General features: G+C 41.0%; 1 long non-coding RNA gene across 1 annotated transcript; it reads right to left on the bottom strand.

The window, feature by feature from the left end:
- Positions 1-12,217: 12,217 nt before the first annotated feature.
- On the bottom strand, positions 12,218-12,815 carry LOC140586441 (uncharacterized). Its single transcript, XR_011988231.1, has 3 exons — positions 12,548-12,815; positions 12,363-12,440; positions 12,218-12,274 (listed from the first exon to the last, which is right to left on the bottom strand). It is a non-coding gene; the product is annotated as an uncharacterized lncRNA (long non-coding RNA).
- Between the last annotated feature and the right edge of the window lie 2,007 nt (positions 12,816-14,822).

Here is a 14,822-nt window from a genome sequence, read left to right on the forward strand (position 1 = left end):
ACAAACTAACACAAAATGAAGATTTCATTATAACTTGACATTCTGAGTTCATTTCATGAAACCTGCGCTTCCCCTATAAGAGTTCGCCCTACCATTATAGGAAAACGTGTTTTCGTGAAGAAATCATGACAAACTAACACAAAATGAAGATTTTATTATAACTTGACATTCTGAGTTCATTTCATGAAACCTGCGCTTCCCCTATAATAGTTCAACCTACCATTATAGGAAAACGTGTTTTCGTGAAGAAATCATGACAAACTAACACAAAATGAAGATTTCATTATAACTTGACATTCTGAGTTCATTTCATGAAACCTGCGCTTCCCCTATAAGAGTTCAACCTACCATTATAGGAAAACGTGTTTTCGTGAAGAAATCATGACAAACTAACACAAAATGAAGATTTCATTATAACTTGACATTCTGAGTTGTTTTCATGAAACCTGCGCTTCCCCTACAAGAGTTCAACCTACCATTATAGGAAAACGTGTTTTCGTGAAGAAATCATGACAAACTAACACAAAATGAAGATTTCATTATAACTTGACATTCTGAGTTGTTTTCATGAAACCTGCGCTTCCCCTACAAGAGTTCGACCTACCATTATAGGAAAACGTGTTTTCGTGAAGAAATCATGACAAACTAACACAAAATGAAGATTTCATTATAACTTGACATTCTGAGTTGTTTTCATGAAACCTGCGCTTCCCCTACAAGAGTTCAACCTACCATTATAGGAAAACGTGTTTTCGTGAAGAAATCATGACAAACTAACACAAAATGAAGATTTCATTATAACTTGACATTCTGAGTTGTTTTCATGAAACCTGCGCTTCCCCTATAAGAGTTCAACCTACCATTATAGGAAAACGTGTTTTCGTGAAGAAATCATGACAAATTAACACAAAATGAAGATTTCATTATAACTTGACATTCTGAGTTGTTTTCATGAAACCTGCGCTTCCCCTACAAGAGTTCAACCTACCATTATAGGAAAACGTGTTTTCGTGAAGAAATCATGACAAACTAACACAAAATGAAGATTTCATTATAACTTGACATTCTGAGTTGTTTTCATGAAACCTGCGCTTCCCCTACAAGAGTTCAACCTACCATTATAGGAAAACGTGTTTTCGTGAAGAAATCATGACAAACTAACACAAAATGAAGATTTCATTATAACTTGACATTCTGAGTTGTTTTCATGAAACCTGCGCTTCCCCTATAAGAGTTCAACCTACCATTATAGGAAAACGTGTTTTCGTGAAGAAATCATGACAAACTAACACAAAATGAAGATTTCATTATAACTTGACATTCTGAGTTGTTTTCATGAAACCTGCGCTTCCCCTATAATAGTTCAACCTACCATTATAGGAAAATGTGTTTTCGTGAAGAAATCATGACAAACTAACACAAAATGAAGATTTCATTATAACTTGACATTCTGAGTTGTTTTCATGAAACCTGCGCTTCCCCTACAAGAGTTCAACCTACCATTATAGGAAAACGTGTTTTCGTGAAGAAATCATGACAAACTAACACAAAATGAAGATTTCATTATAACTTGACATTCTGAGTTCATTTCATGAAACCTGCGCTTCCCCTATAAGAGTTCGCCCTACCATTATAGGAAAACGTGTTTTCGTGAAGAAATCATGACAAACTATCACAAAATGAAGATTTCATTATAACTTGACATTCTGAGTTCATTTCATGAAACCTGCGCTTCCCCTATAAGAGTTCGACGTAACATTATAGGAAAACGTGTTTTCGTGAAGAAATCATGACAAACTAACACAAAATGAAGATTTCATTATAACTTGACATTCTGAGTTCATTTCATGAAACCTGCGCTTCCCCTATAAGAGTTTGCCCTACCATTATAGGAAAACGTGTTTTCGTGAAGAAATCATGACAAACTAACACAAAATGAAGATTTTATTATAACTTGACATTCTGAGTTGTTTTCATGAAACCTGCGCTTCCCCTATAAGAGTTCAACCTACCATTATAGGAAAACGTGTTTTCGTGAAGAAATCATGACAAACTAACACAAAATGAAGATTTCATTATAACTTGACATTCTGAGTTGTTTTCATGAAACCTGCGCTTCCCCTACAAGAGTTCGACCTACCATTATAGGAAAACGTGTTTTCGTGAAGAAATCATGACAAACTAACACAAAATGAAGATTTCATTATAACTTGACATTCTGAGTTGTTTTCATGAACCCTGCGCTTCCCCTACAAGAGTTCGACCTACCATTATAGGAAAACGTGTTTTCGTGAAGAAATCATGACAAACTAACACAAAATGAAGATTTCATTATAACTTGACATTCTGAGTTGTTTTCATGAAACCTGCGCTTCCCCTATAAGAGTTCAACCTACCATTATAGGAAAACGTGTTTTCGTGAAGAAATCATGACAAACTAACACAAAATGAAGATTTCATTATAACTTGACATTCTGAGTTGTTTTCATGAAACCTGCGCTTCCCCTATAAGAGTTCAACCTACCATTATAGGAAAACGTGTTTTCGTGAAGAAATCATGACAAACTAACACAAAATGAAGATTTCATTATAACTTGACATTCTGAGTTCATTTCATGAAACCTGCGCTTCCCCTATAAGAGTTCGCCCTACCATTATAGGAAAACGTGTTTTCGTGAAGAAATCATGACAAACTAACACAAAATGAAGATTTTATTATAACTTGACATTCTGAGTTCATTTCATGAAACCTGCGCTTCCCCTATAATAGTTCAACCTACCATTATAGGAAAACGTGTTTTCGTGAAGAAATCATGACAAACTAACACAAAATGAAGATTTCATTATAACTTGACATTCTGAGTTGTTTTCATGAACCCTGCGCTTCCCCTACAAGAGTTCGACCTACCATTATAGGAAAACGTGTTTTCGTGAAGAAATCATGACAAACTAACACAAAATGAAGATTTCATTATAACTTGACATTCTGAGTTGTTTTCATGAAACCTGCGCTTCCCCTATAAGAGTTCAACCTACCATTATAGGAAAACGTGTTTTCGTGAAGAAATCATGACAAACTAACACAAAATGAAGATTTCATTATAACTTGACATTCTGAGTTGTTTTCATGAAACCTGCGCTTCCCCTATAAGAGTTCAACCTACCATTATAGGAAAACGTGTTTTCGTGAAGAAATCATGACAAACTAACACAAAATGAAGATTTCATTATAACTTGACATTCTGAGTTCATTTCATGAAACCTGCGCTTCCCCTATAAGAGTTCGCCCTACCATTATTGGAAAACGTGTTTTCGTGAAGAAATCATGACAAACTAACACAAAATGAAGATTTTATTATAACTTGACATTCTGAGTTCATTTCATGAAACCTGCGCTTCCCCTATAATAGTTCAACCTACCATTATAGGAAAACGTGTTTTCGTGAAGAAATCATGACAAACTAACACAAAATGAAGATTTCATTATAACTTGACATTCTGAGTTGTTTTCATGAAACCTGCGCTTCCCCTACAAGAGTTCGACCTACCATTATAGGAAAACGTGTTTTCGTGAAGAAATCATGACAAACTAACACAAAATGAAGATTTCATTATAACTTGACATTCTGAGTTGTTTTCATGAAACCTGCGCTTCCCCTACAAGAGTTCGACCTACCATTATAGGAAAACGTGTTTTCGTGAAGAAATCATGACAAACTAACACAAAATGAAGATTTCATTATAACTTGACATTCTGAGTTGTTTTCATGAACCCTGCGCTTCCCCTACAAGAGTTCGACCTACCATTATAGGAAAACGTGTTTTCGTGAAGAAATCATGACAAACTAACACAAAATGAAGATTTCATTATAACTTGACATTCTGAGTTGTTTTCATGAAACCTGCGCTTCCCCTATAAGAGTTCAACCTACCATTATAGGAAAACGTGTTTTCGTGAAGAAATCATGACAAACTAACACAAAATGAAGATTTCATTATAACTTGACATTCTGAGTTGTTTTCATGAAACCTGCGCTTCCCCTATAAGAGTTCAACCTACCATTATAGGAAAACGTGTTTTCGTGAAGAAATCATGACAAACTAACACAAAATGAAGATTTCATTATAACTTGACATTCTGAGTTCATTTCATGAAACCTGCGCTTCCCCTATAAGAGTTCGCCCTACCATTATAGGAAAACGTGTTTTCGTGAAGAAATCATGACAAACTAACACAAAATGAAGATTTTATTATAACTTGACATTCTGAGTTCATTTCATGAAACCTGCGCTTCCCCTATAATAGTTCAACCTACCATTATAGGAAAACGTGTTTTCGTGAAGAAATCATGACAAACTAACACAAAATGAAGATTTCATTATAACTTGACATTCTGAGTTGTTTTCATGAAACCTGCGCTTCCCCTACAAGAGTTCGACCTACCATTATAGGAAAACGTGTTTTCGTGAAGAAATCATGACAAACTAACAAAAAATGAAGATTTCATTATAACTTGACATTCTGAGTTGTTTTCATGAACCCTGCGCTTCCCCTACAAGAGTTCGACCTACCATTATAGGAAAACGTGTTTTCGTGAAGAAATCATGACAAACTAACACAAAATGAAGATTTCATTATAACTTGACATTCTGAGTTGTTTTCATGAAACCTGCGCTTCCCCTACAAGAGTTCGACCTACCATTATAGGAAAACGTGTTTTCGTGAAGAAATCATGACAAACTAACACAAAATGAAGATTTCATTATAACTTGACATTCTGAGTTGTTTTCATGAAACCTGCGCTTCCCCTACAAGAGTTCAACCTACCATTATAGGAAAACGTGTTTTCGTGAAGAAATCATGACAAACTAACACAAAATGAAGATTTCATTATAACTTGACATTCTGAGTTGTTTTCATGAAACCTGCGCTTCCCCTACAAGAGTTCAACCTACCATTATAGGAAAACGTGTTTTCGTGAAGAAATCATGACAAACTAACACAAAATGAAGATTTCATTATAACTTGACATTCTGAGTTGTTTTCATGAAACCTGCGCTTCCCCTATAAGAGTTCAACCTACCATTATAGGAAAACGTGTTTTCGTGAAGAAATCATGACAAACTAACACAAAATGAAGATTTCATTATAACTTGACATTCTGAGTTGTTTTCATGAAACCTGCGCTTCCCCTATAATAGTTCAACCTACCATTATAGGAAAACGTGTTTTCGTGAAGAAATCATGACAAACTAACACAAAATGAAGATTTCATTATAACTTGACATTCTGAGTTGTTTTCATGAAACCTGCGCTTCCCCTACAAGAGTTCAACCTACCATTATAGGAAAACGTGTTTTCGTGAAGAAATCATGACAAACTAACACAAAATTAAGATTTCATTATAACTTGACATTCTGAGTTCATTTCATGAAACCTGCGCTTCCCCTATAAGAGTTCGACCTACCATTATAGGAAAACGTCTTTTCGTGAAGAAATCATGACAAACTAACACAAAATGAAGATTTCATTATAACTTGACATTCTGAGTTCATTTCATGAAACCTGCGCTTCACCTATAAGAGTTCGACGTAACATTATAGGAAAACGTGTTTTCGTGAAGAAATCATGACAAACTATCACAAAATGAAGATTTCATTATAACTTGACATTCTGAGTTCATTTCATGAAACCTGCGCTTCCCCTATAAGAGTTCGACCTACCATTATAGGAAAACGTGTTTTCGTGAAGAAATCATGACAAACTAACACAAAATGAAAATTTCATTATAACTTGACATTCTGAGTTGTTTTCATGAAACCTGCGCTTCCCCTACAAGAGTTCAACCTACCATTATAGGAAAACGTGTTTTCGTGAAGAAATCATGACAAACTAACACAAAATGAAGATTTCATTATAACTTGACATTCTGAGTTGTTTTCATGAAACCTGCGCTTCCCCTACAAGAGTTCAACCTACCATTATAGGAAAACGTGTTTTCGTGAAGAAATCATGACAAACTAACACAAAATGAAGATTTCATTATAACTTGACATTCTGAGTTGTTTTCATGAAACCTGCGCTTCCCCTACAAGAGTTCAACCTACCATTATAGGAAAACGTGTTTTCGTGAAGAAATCATGACAAACTAACACAAAATGAAGATTTCATTATAACTTGACATTCTGAGTTGTTTTCATGAAACCTGCGCTTCCCCTATAAGAGTTCAACCTACCATTATAGGAAAACGTGTTTTCGTGAAGAAATCATGACAAACTAACACAAAATGAAGATTTCATTATAACTTGACATTCTGAGTTGTTTTCATGAAACCTGCGCTTCCCCTATAATAGTTCAACCTACCATTATAGGAAAACGTGTTTTCGTGAAGAAATCATGACAAACTAACACAAAATGAAGATTTCATTATAACTTGACATTCTGAGTTGTTTTCATGAAACCTGCGCTTCCCCTACAAGAGTTCAACCTACCATTATAGGAAAACGTGTTTTCGTGAAGAAATCATGACAAACTAACACAAAATTAAGATTTCATTATAACTTGACATTCTGAGTTCATTTCATGAAACCTGCGCTTCCCCTATAAGAGATCGACCTACCATTATAGGAAAACGTCTTTTCGTGAAGAAATCATGACAAACTAACACAAAATGAAGATTTCATTATAACTTGACATTCTGAGTTCATTTCATGAAACCTGCGCTTCACCTATAAGAGTTCGACGTAACATTATAGGAAAACGTGTTTTCGTGAAGAAATCATGACAAACTATCACAAAATGAAGATTTCATTATAACTTGACATTCTGAGTTCATTTCATGAAACCTGCGCTTCCCCTATAAGAGTTCGACCTACCATTATAGGAAAACGTGTTTTCGTGAAGAAATCATGACAAACTAACACAAAATGAAGATTTCATTATAACTTGACATTCTGAGTTGTTTTCATGAAACCTGCGCTTCCCCTACAAGAGTTCAACCTACCATTATAGGAAAACGTGTTTTCGTGAAGAAATCATGACAAACTAACACAAAATGAAGATTTCATTATAACTTGACATTCTGAGTTGTTTTCATGAAACCTGCGCTTCCCCTACAAGAGTTCAACCTACCATTATAGGAAAACGTGTTTTCGTGAAGAAATCATGACAAACTAACACAAAATGAAGATTTCATTATAACTTGACATTCTGAGTTGTTTTCATGAAACCTGCGCTTCCCCTATAAGAGTTCAACCTACCATTATAGGAAAACGTGTTTTCGTGAAGAAATCATGACAAATTAACACAAAATGAAGATTTCATTATAACTTGACATTCTGAGTTGTTTTCATAAAACCTGCGCTTCCCCTACAAGAGTTCAACCTACCATTATAGGAAAACGTGTTTTCGTGAAGAAATCATGACAAACTAACACAAAATGAAGATTTCATTATAACTTGACATTCTGAGTTGTTTTCATGAAACCTGCGCTTCCCCTACAAGAGTTCAACCTACCATTATAGGAAAACGTGTTTTCGTGAAGAAATCATGACAAACTAACACAAAATGAAGATTTCATTATAACTTGACATTCTGAGTTGTTTTCATGAAACCTGCGCTTCCCCTATAAGAGTTCAACCTACCATTATAGGAAAACGTGTTTTCGTGAAGAAATCATGACAAACTAACACAAAATGAAGATTTCATTATAACTTGACATTCTGAGTTGTTTTCATGAAACCTGCGCTTCCCCTACAAGAGTTCAACCTACCATTATAGGAAAACGTGTTTTCGTGAAGAAATCATGACAAACTAACACAAAATGAAGATTTCATTATAACTTGACATTCTGAGTTCATTTCATGGAACCTGCGCTTCCCCTATAAGAGTTCGCCCTACCATTATAGGAAAACGTGTTTTCGTGAAGAAATCATGACAAACTAACACAAAATGAAGATTTCATTATAACTTGACATTCTGAGTTGTTTTCATGAATCCTGCGCTTCCCCTACAAGAGTTCAACCTACCATTATAGGAAAACGTGTTTTCGTGAAGAAATCATGACAAACTTACACAAAATGAAGATTTCATTATAACTTGACATTCTGAGTTGTTTTCATGAAACCTGCGCTTCCCCTACAAGAGTTCGACCTACTGTTACGCCCCGCTGTTGTTCGCTCCGCCCCTCCACCAGGACCACTCGGCTCGGCCCTTGCTCCGCCTCCCCGTCTGGACCCCGCCCACCTTTCCCCGCAAGCCGGCCGTCACTTCCGTCCGGCGGAAGTGAAAAGCCGGACAGAAAGTACCCTCGAGAGCTCTGCTCATATTTTTGGATTGTGTTTGGTTTACTATTTGATTGATTATTGTGTATGACGGTTTTTGGTTTCTCGGATTACGATTTCTCGCTTTGCCCTTCTCTGTACTTCCGCCCTGGTTTTGTTTGCTTTCTGGTTTTCGATCTTTCGCCCGGTTTTTGGTTTACGACTTCGCGCGCCCCTCGGACTTTATGCTTTGGCTTGTATGTGTGTTTGTGTATGTATCTGGTGCGTAGGGAGTGGTTGCCGTTTTGTTTTGTTATACTTTGTGTCCACTGATTTGGATAGGGAGTTAGGTATAGGTTTTGTTGTTTCTGTGTTCTTTGGTAGTTCAGTTAGACTTGGGTTTCGTTCGGTAGTTGGGGTTTTGTTTATTGTTTTGGCCTTTATCACTCCTGAAGCTCTTGCACCAGGTTTGCTGTTCTGTGTCTGTCTTGCGTGAATAAAATATTAAAAAAACTATAAAAATATCCCCTTTGTCCACGTGTGTTCCCTTGTACACCACACCCTGTGTTCCCCTTTCCCCATTCCCTTCCTCTGTTACACCCTAACCCCTAGACAGGGTCGTAACAGAATTGGGGGCTCGTCCGGGATATTCCTGTCTGGGATATCTTCGTTCCTCTGTGTTGTCCTTCTGTGTACTTTCGGTTTTGCTTGGCGGATTGATTGTAGTGGGAATAGTTGGTGTACTTGGGGTTGTATGATGGCTACCTTTGACTTGCTTGAGTTTACCCTGAACCCCACGAAGGAGCGCTTTGAAACTTGCAGGAAAGCTGAGCTAGTAGCCATTGCGGGGTTTTTCAACGTTAGGATTCCGATCTGTGCGTCGAAGCAGGAAATTAAGCAGGTCCTGCACGACGAATTAGTCATGCAAGGTATTCTGCCCGAGCCAGGTGAACTTTCGGGTGTTGCACCTTGCCCACACCGGTCTCCTGCGTCGGCGGAAGCAGAAGGCCCGGTGCCAGGGGTTCGCATGGATCCCGGAAGTCCCGGCTCGTCTAAGGAGGAGATTCTCCTCACAATTCGACTCCGAGAAACCGAATTGGAGATTAAGAAGCAGGACTGCCAAGCCCAAATCTTATGAATTAGGGCTTTGGAGTTGGAGGCAGAACGGGATGCTAACATACAAAGGGCGAGGGCAGGTCCAAAACCGCCTGTTCCTCACCCTCGTAAGGTAAGCTCGCCCCTTGATGCCGACCGCTCCACCGCTCGTGCCGGTGTAGGCTCACTGGACGAGAGTGTGCGTCCTAATGCTCCATCTCCCCCGGTTTCTACTCGACCTCCTGAGAGGGAACCTATTGGCTTTGATGTAAGCCGACACATTGGACTTGTGCCCATTTTTAGGGAAAATGAGGTAGACGCTTACTTCCCCATCTTCGAACGCATTGCGACCACCTTGAATTGGCCCCGGCATCTTTGGTCCTTACTGCTGCAATGCAAACTCGTGGGGAAGGCTCAAGAGGTCTGTTCAGCCCTTGGTCTGGAGCAAAGTCTCGACTATGACATTGTGAAGGCTACAGTGTTGAGAGCATACGAACTAGTGCCTGAAGCCTATCGGCAGAATTTCAGAAAACTATGTAAATCCGCTACGCAAACCCACGGGGAATTCGCTCGAGAAAAGGCAACACTGCTAGATAAATGGTGTACTGCCAGCGGTGTGACTGACTTTAGTCAGCTTAAGGAACTTATGTTATTGGAAGAGTTCAAGAATTGTGTACCCGATCGTGTAGTCGTTTACTTAAACGAACAGAAAGTTACGACTCTTGTTGAAGCTGCCACCTTGGCAGATGAGTTTGTACTGACGCACCGTACTGTGTTTGTTCCTACCCCTATGCCTCGTAAACTCCACCCTAGATCGGTGTCGACTCCTGAAACGGCTGTTTCTACCTCACGCGTAGAAACCAGGGAATGTTTCTATTGCCATGAAGTTGGTCATCTGATATCTGTTTGTCCTGCGCTTCGGCGCAAGAATACCCGTTCGGCTGTTAGGAAGGTAAATGTTGCTGATTGTGTTATTGATGTCTCGCCGCCAGCCCACTCTGTTGAACCTGCCTTCCAACCATTTGTGTTTTCTGGTTTTGTTTCGTTCGATGATGCCGATGTACATACCCCTGTAACCATTTTGCGGGACACTGGAGCTGCTCAGTCCTTTATACTGGATAATGTGTTGCCCTTTACTGACTCGACATACACTGGTTGTGATGTTCTTGTGCAAGGTATAGAGTTAGGAACTGTGAGAGTGCCTCTGCACCAAGTGTATCTGAAAACCGATGATTTCTGTGGTGTTGTTAAAGTGGCTGTTCGACCTCGTCTCCCTGTTTCGGGTGTTACGTTCATTTTGGGGAACGACATAGCGGGAGGAAAGGTAGTTCCACTACCCGAGGTAGCGTCAGAGCCAGGGTGCTGCTCCGACAATTTGGATGTTGACTATCCTGCTGTATTCCCCACCTGTGTTCTCACTCGGTCCCAGGCTCGAAAATTTGCAGACATTGAGCTAGCTGAGACCTTTATGGCTGATCAGGAGATCACCATTTTGCCCCCGTGCTCTGGTCCAGAACCTGAACTAGAAGAACTTATTCCACCCCAAGTCACTGATAGCATGTGTACACGGGGAGAGTTAATCTCCGCTCAGGAAGCTGACCCCTCCCTGAAGGAGTGCTTTGATTCGGCCGTAGAGAAAGCAGATTTAGCAGACCACGCAGTAGCTTACTTCTTGGATCATAGTGTGCTAATGAGGAAGTGGACACCTCCTCAGTCTCCCAAGGAATGGGCTACGGTATTTCAGGTGGTTGTTCCATGTCCCGTCAGACCTCAAGTATTAGCCTTAGGTCACGATCATCCGTGCTCAGGTCACCTTGGAATTAGGAAGACGCTCGCCCGCATAACCAAGTGCTTCTATTGGCCAGGAATAAATTCAGACATAAAAAGATACTGTCGTTCGTGCCATGCCTGCCAAATAGTCGGAAAGCCGAACCAAATTATTCCCCCCGCTCCCCTGCGCCCAGTCCCAGCGATTGGGGAACCCTTCGAACATGTCTTTATTGATTGTGTGGGTCCATTACCCAAAACTCATTCAGGGAATAGTTATCTCTTTACCCTAATGTGTGCCACCACCCGTTATCCCGAAGCAATACCAATGCGGAGCTTAAAAACAAAAGGGGTGGTGAAAGCGCTAATAAAATTTTGTACCACATTTGGTTTACCGAGATATGTACAGTCCGACCAAGGGTCAAACTTTACTTCCCGGTTGTTTTCGCAGGTATTACGGGAATTGAAAATTAGACATCAGGTCTCCAGTGCTTATCACCCGGAGTCCCAGGGTGCCCTCGAGCGTTTTCACCAAACGTTTAAGACAATGTTGCGAACTTACTGTTCAGAGGCAGGAAAAGATTGGGATGAGGGAGTACCTTTGCTTTTATTCGCAATTCGGGATACAGTACAGGAATCCACTGGATTCAGTCCAGCTGAGCTTGTTTTTGGGCATACGCTACGTGGTCCCTTGAAGGTACTGCAAGAGCAGTGGTTGTCCCCGAATCCACCTCCTCAGACTAGGAATGTGTTAGGCTATGTTAAGTCTCTGCGTGAGCGCCTTGGTACAGTCAGGGACTTGGCCAAGCGCTCGTTAGGTTCGTCACAGGAGGTGATGAAAACTCGTTTCGATAAAACAGCTAGAGAACGGTCGTTCCAAGAGGGAGATCGCGTGTTAGTCCTTTTGCCCTTGCCTGGCTCGTCTCTTCAAGCCCGGTTTTCAGGTCCTTATAGTATACAGGAAAAAGTAAGTCCCACAAATTATATCATTGAGACCCCAAACCGCAAGCGGAAAACTCGCCTGTGTCATATAAATATGCTAAAACCTTACGTTGATCGTGCTGACCCCGTTCCTTCGTCCACTTCTGTTTTGCTCCCCTCTGCTGTGGTTACTGTGCCGGTGCGCGAGTACTCGCCCGAACTCGATGAGCTGCACCTCGGGAGAAATTGTTTGCCATGCGCTCGCCTACCAAATTCAGAAGCCCTTAAAGTCCTCGAGAAAAGGCTTGCTCACTTACCCAGAGCCGCCCAATCGGATATCCAGGCCCTAGTGCGCAAGTTTCCGTCGCTATTCTCCGACACCCCTTCGCAGACCCCTGTGTTAGAACATGACATTGATGTTGGAGATCATATCCCCATTAAACAGCACCCCTATCGCGTTAGTCCTCATAAGCGGGAGCTATTAAAGAAGGAGACTGATTACCTGCTGGAAACGGGTCTTGCCGTTCCTAGTTCCAGTCCCTGGAGTTCACCCTGTTTGCTTGTCCCAAAACCCGATGGTACGTCTCGTTTCTGCACCGACTATAGGAAAGTCAACGCGGTAACCAAACCCGACGCCTTTCCGCTTCCTAGAATGGAAGATTGTGTGGACCGCATTGGGTCCGCTCGGTTCGTAACCAAGCTCGACCTCCTGAAAGGATATTGGCAGGTACCGTTAACCCCTCGTGCTTCAGAGATCTCCGCCTTCGCTACCCCAGACACCTTCCTACAATACACGGTTATGTCCTTCGGATTACGTAATGCCCCAGCCACATTTCAGCGACTAATGAATATAGTACTCGGCGGTGTTAGACATTGTGAAGCTTACTTAGATGATGTGGTTGTCTACTCTGACTCGTGGGATCACCATATGACGGTGTTGGACCTAGTTTTTACTAGAATAAAGGAGGCTTCGTTAGTGTTAAACCTGGAGAAAAGTGAATTCGGACAGGGCACTGTCACTTACTTGGGTAAACTGGTGGGACACGGAACAGTCAAGCCTGTGGACGCCAAAGTCCAAGCTATTACGTCGTTCCCCATACCAAAGACAAAGAAAGACCTTCGACGCTTCCTGGGGATGGCGGGTTATTACCGCTGTTTCTGCCGAAATTTTTCGGATGTTGTTTCACCCCTAACCAATTTACTCCGTAAGGATGCCCAAGTGATTTGGTCTGCTGAATGCCAATCTGCTTTCGACTCGGTAAAATCTCTGCTTACTAGTTCCCCCGTGTTAGCTGCCCCTGACTTTGGAAAGCCTTTTAAATTGGAGGTAGACGCCAGCGGTACTGGAGCCGGCGCTGTCCTTCTCCAAGAGGACGCCGCGGGTTTAGATCATCCAGTCTCCTATTGATCAAAGAAATTCGTTAAGCACCAGTTGGGATACAGCACGATAGAGAAGGAAGCCCTCGCGATGTTACTCGCTTTGCAGCACTTCGAAGTGTACGTAGGTGATAGTCCCCAGCCTGTGACCGTTTTTACTGATCACAACCCACTTGTGTTTTTAAACAAAATGTGTAATTCCAACCAACGACTAATGCGCTGGTCCCTCATTGTACAAGCGTTCAACTTACGGATTGTCCATAAGAAAGGCGCCAGTAACTTGGTGGCTGACGCCCTCTCACGTATGTGACCTTTTTTGTATAGACTGAGGTAATATACTGTGTGTTACTACCTGCTTGTAATTTTGTACTTAACTGGGATTGTGGAACCTATGAGGTTCACACTTGTGGGGGGGGGTGTTACGCCCCGCTGTTGTTCGCTCCGCCCCTCTACCAGGACCACTCGGCTCGGCCCTTGCTCCGCCTCCCCGTCTGGACCCCGCCCACCTTTCCCCGCAAGCCGGCCGTCACTTCCGTCCGGCGGAAGTGAAAAGCCGGACAGAAAGTACCCTCGAGAGCTCTGCTCATATTTTTGGATTGTGTTTGGTTTACTATTTGATTGATTATTGTGTATGACGGTTTTTGGTTTCTCGGATTACGATTTCTCGCTTTGCCCTTCTCTGTACTTCCGCCCTGGTTTTGTTTGCTTTCTGGTTTTCGATCTTTCGCCCGGTTTTTGGTTTACGACTTTGCGCGCCCCTCGGACTTTACGCTTTGGCTTGTATGTGTGTTTGTGTATGTATCTGGTGCGTAGGGAGTGGTTGCCGTTTTGTTTTGTTATACTTTGTGTCCACTGATTTGGATAGGGAGTTAGGTATAGGTTTTGTTGTTTCTGTGTTCTTTGGTAGTTCAGTTAGACTTGGGTTTCGTTCGGTAGTTGGGGTTTTGTTTATTGTTTTGGCCTTTATCACTCCTGAAGCTCTTGCACCAGGTTTGCTGTTCTGTGTCTGTCTTGCGTGAATAAAATATAAAAAAACTATAAAAATATCCCCTTTGTCCACGTGTGTTCCCTTGTACACCACACCCTGTGTTCCCCTTTCCCCATTCCCTTCCTCTGTTACACCCTAACCCCTAGACAGGGTTGTAACACCTACCATTATAGGAAAACGTGTTTTCGTGAAGAAATCATGACAAACTAACACAAAATGAAGATTTCATTATAACTTGACATTCTGAGTGGTTTTCATGAAACCTGCGCTTCCCCTACAAGAGTTCAACCTACCATTATAGGAAAACGTGTTTTCGTGAAGAAATCATGACAAACTAACACAAAATGAAGATTTCATTATAACTTGACATTCTGAGTTGTTTTCATGAAACCTGCGCTTCCCCTACAAGAGT

This window comes from Paramormyrops kingsleyae, unplaced genomic scaffold, assembly GCF_048594095.1.
Source record: "Paramormyrops kingsleyae isolate MSU_618 unplaced genomic scaffold, PKINGS_0.4 ups61, whole genome shotgun sequence".
Taxonomy (NCBI): Eukaryota; Metazoa; Chordata; class Actinopteri; order Osteoglossiformes; family Mormyridae; genus Paramormyrops; species Paramormyrops kingsleyae.